Source organism: Hipposideros armiger, unplaced genomic scaffold (assembly GCF_001890085.2).
Source record: "Hipposideros armiger isolate ML-2016 unplaced genomic scaffold, ASM189008v1 scaffold_40, whole genome shotgun sequence".
Lineage (NCBI taxonomy): Eukaryota > Metazoa > Chordata > Mammalia > Chiroptera > Hipposideridae > Hipposideros > Hipposideros armiger.
Window position 1 is genome coordinate 3,790,246 of NW_017731390.1, and position 4,426 is coordinate 3,794,671.

General features: G+C 49.3%; 1 protein-coding gene across 1 annotated transcript in view; it reads left to right on the top strand.

Annotated features, from left to right (window-relative positions):
- Nucleotides 1–153: 153 nt before the first annotated feature.
- The window catches only part of MLLT6 (MLLT6, PHD finger containing), a 34,128-nt gene continuing 29,855 nt past the window's right edge, over nucleotides 154–4,426 (top strand). The window contains exon 1 of the mRNA XM_019638663.1: nucleotides 154–158. The gene's annotated coding sequence lies outside the window, so the exon portion shown is untranslated. The remainder of the gene's footprint in view (nucleotides 159–4,426) is intronic.

Sequence of the window (4,426 nt, forward strand, 5' to 3'; positions counted from 1 at the left end):
GCCGCCGGCGACTCACGGCAGCCCAGCTCCAGGTTGAGCTGTTGTTCAGCATCTTAGCTGTGGAGGGCAGTGTCACTGGCCCTCCTATGTGGGATCCGAACCGGGGCCCTCTGGCATCCCAAGCGAGTTCTTAACCATCGCGCCACTCGGCCGGCCCCCTAAACATTTTTTTTAAAAGAGAAAATACATGCTCTCAAGCAGAAAAGTACTACACAAACACATTCATCTGTCCCCATCCTTCACTTCCTCCCTTCTCTGGGGGAAGCAGAACAGCCAGCCCTCTCTGGTCCAACCAAGCCCTTGTGCTGGAGACTAGCCCAGAAAACTGCAGGCCACGCCTCCCTGACCTTCCATCCTCCTCCCCGGCTGTCCTGTCTCCCTCTAGCTTACAGCCCAGCCCCTAGGAAGGTTGTGTCAACTCACACTGTCTTCCTCTCTTCCTGCTACAATTCACTGGCAACCCACCTCCACCATGCTGGATCAGCTGCCCCTCTCTGAGACATATGTCCTGTGGGCCACTTCCTCCTTCCTCTCTCCTCCCTGGTTTCTATGACACCACTTTTTCTGGGGTTCCGCCTCCATCTCTGGACACTCCTTTTCATGCCCCTTTCCTGGCTTCTCTGCCTCTGCCCACTCTTAAATGCTGGTGTTCCCTGTGCCTCTGGCCCTGGCCTTCTGTTCTCTGTACCTGCACAGCCTCCCAGCATGATCTCACTCATGCCAGAGCTTCAGTTACCATCTACTGCTGACAATGCTCAAAGATAGCTCCGAATAATTTTTCAGAGTTTCAAGGATATGGCAGAAGGAGCAGACAGAGTATTACATATGCTTCAAAGCATTTTGCAATTTTTAAAGTGATCTACATATCCGACCCTCTTCTGGGATGGCCCATTGGACCTCAAATTCATCAAGCCCCAACTTGAACTCATCAGCGCTCGCTCAATCCTGCTCCCTCTTCCTTCTTCAGGAGTCCAGTTGTTTAAGACAGAAACCTGGGAGTCACCCTCCCACTCCATGACCACCAACTGTCAATTACCCTTTTTCTCGATTTCACCCCCTACACATCCCCTCTCCATCCCTGCCCACACGCCAGTCCAGGTCCTCTTACTCACTCCCAGAGATGTTCAAACATTCATCCAGTCACTCAGTCATTCATTCAGCAAGTATTAACAGAGTACCTACTACATGCCAGATGCTGATTCAAGTGCTTGAGATACATCAGGGAACACAACACATAAAAATCACTGCTCGGTGGAACTTACGTTCTAGCACTTGCAATAATTTCAGAAGTCACTCCGTCTTCCAGCTTAGCCCCTCTGACCGCCAACTCGACTGCGGCCACAGTGAACTGTGCAACATGTGCATCTGCTCAGCATCTTCCAGGAGCCTCATGATCCTGGGGTCAAGTCTGAGCCACATGAAGGGTGCCCTGACCCCTTCCCTTCCTCCTGCAGGTGCTGGAGCTCCTTCTCCAGGGCTCCCTTTGCTCATGGTCCATCCCCCATTATAACACATATCACATTACCTGCCCGCGCCAGCCAGCCTTTCCTCTCCACCCCGGGCACCTACAGGGCTGCAACTCGCTTTGATCTATTCCACATCACTAGAGCTTGGCCCATTATCTGGCTCATGGTTAAGGGTCAACAAATGGTAATGGGTTAAATAAATGACAGTAAATTAGTAGTAGTGTCACAGATAGGGAGAGGCTTGGGGAAAAGGGGATAGTGAGTTCTGCACTAGCTCCAGACCAGCCCCCTTACTGATAATTTGGACTGACCCCGTGGTTAAAAGCAGGGTTCAAATCCTGCTTCTGTACCTACTGGTTATGTGCTCTGAGCTTATTTTCTTCCCTATACAACGGGAACAAGAATAAACCATCTCAGTGGTGTTGCAAGGAGCACGTTGGATGCTTAGCACAGTGCTGGCATATCGGTTATCAAAAGCGAGCTGTCATCATTGCTATTGTCATCATCACCATCTTCCCCACCACTGGTGTCCATCCTTGCCTCCTGACCCTCCCATCCCCTTAGCACTGTTCTCTACTATTTCCTCCCTTCTCACCTCCCAATTCATGGTTGATCCACTGCAGTCAGCCTCCACCCCCACCAGTGCCTGGAATTTTCCAGGCTGAGGTCACCAGGGACCTCCTCTTTGCATAATCCTTTCCTCCCTTGACCTCTCAATGGCATGTGACCCTGGCATCACTTCCTCCTTTTTAAATGTCCTTCTCTGACTTCCATGACATAAACTGTCCTGCTTCTCAGGACAGCCTCTGACCCTATCACTCTGGGTCTCTCAAGCCCAGGACCTCTGCTGATCCAGACCCAAATAATCAACTGCCTACTGAGCATCACCACCCCATGTGTCACAGACACCCGAAATCACCATGTCCAAAGTGGTTCCTTCCCAGCTCCACCACCCGGTCCCCACTCCTGGATTCTGCTGGTGAGTGGCCAGATAAGCCCATCCACCAAATCCTCCAAACTGCTCTCTGGGAGTCATCCCCTTGGTTTTGCCTTGCCAAGCAGTCCCAGTTCTGCTCTTAACATTCCACCTACTTAACATCGTCATACCCAGCCCTCCTCTCATCCCTGCTGCTTCTCCCAGAGTCAACCCCTCATCTCTTTACTGGACACCTTTACAAGTTTCCTACCACTTGTTATTCAAGTGGAGCTTGCTTAAAAAGCTGGAGCTCAGACCCCAAACCCAGACCTACTGAATCAGAATCTGCATTTTTAACAGGACCCCCAGGGGATTCACATGCACTTTAAAGGTTAAGAATTGCTGTCCTACCCAATCTCCCACTCTAGCCTCCCCCAAACCGAACCAATCCCATACTTAACCACCAATGTGCAAATATGGCTATGTACCCCTTACTTAAAAGCCCTTAGTAGCCCTTAGCCCTCCACTGCCCTCAGGATTAAATCCAAACTCCTTAGCAAAATATCCAAGGTCCCTTTGCTCTGGTTTTTAACTTATGGCCATCTAACCACCCCATCTAACCATGGTTGACACAATGCATAAAACCTTTCTGAGGACTGCTTCTGGTCTCATTTTCCTTCATCACAGTTAGAGATGAAATGCAACACACTAAAATTGTAGTGTTCCTGTTGCAGGATGTAACTGGCCATATCACTCACCTATGCACTTATGAAGTGAAGCTTATAGCATGCCTTTCTTCTTAACTTCAACACACCCTTTGCTGGTTCCTACCTCTATGCCTTTGAACATGCTGTCCCCACTCCTGCAATGTTGCTCTGCCTCTTATCCGCCTGCAAACCCTCCTTTATCCACTGGTCCCAGCTCAGGCCTTCGCCGACTCCATAAACACAGTTACTTCCTAACTACCCATGTCAGCACTGTTCTTAGCACTATCATAGCCCTTATCATCTTGAAGTTATTTCTCTAGATGTTTGTCACTCTCACCATCCCAGGTGCTATCTGTGTATCTCCTATGGCCCATCTATGATGATTCAATGAAGTGTTTGCTGAAAGGCTGAATAATACAACTTTTTCAACTTCTGTCCTGATGGTAACTGTAACAGGAGCAATAAAGATTAGACTTCAGGAGGAACTAGTGAAAAAGAGTAACACAGCAAGACAAGTGTGCTATTGTCTGTCATCCCTCAGCCTATAACTTCCCCAGGAGCAGGCATCAACCAATCAACCACAGAATGTTAACTCCAAGGGGATTTTCAAGATCCCATCACCCAGCCAAATGCCAGAGAGGGCAATTGCTTTGTCCAAGGTCACACAGCTGGCTAGGGGCAGAGCTGGGACTAGATTCCAGGTAGCTCTGGAAGAAGTTTGGGTAGATGGCTACCTCATGCCATGAACCTCTTCCCTTCCTAAAGGAAGTCCCTTATGCCCTAACATGGTCAAAGGGACTACTCAAAGCTCTTAAAGCACCTGCTGGGAACTTGGCTGGCTGGAGTTGCCAAAGCCCTGTAGATTGAAGGAGAGGACCCCATTATTCCCATTTTACAGATTGGCAAACCAAAGCAGCAAGACTGTCACACTGCTAGCTAATGGCACAGGTAATATTTGACGCTAACTAGAAAGGAAAAAAAATCACACTTGTGCAGAGTCACTATTTACAATAATCATGACCACTGGCCTCTTAATGCCTGGGGAATCCCCTCACTCCTACCAGTTCCTCTTTAATTTCCATCCCTCTTACATAGGATGTCTGACTTAGGAAAGAACCGATACACCACCCTCACACCCCCACTGCGAGTCATAACCTTTGACGGGGAAATCACCCTTGACTGTGTCATTGCTGAATTTGGAACTACCGTCCACATTCTGAGGTGGAGACACCGAGGGTCCCAGATAAAGCATTACTAATCCGTGGTCAAAGCCAGTAAGTGGCGAGGCTGGGTTTCGAACCCAGTTCTTTCTGGCTCTAGAACCGCCCCGCCCCCCC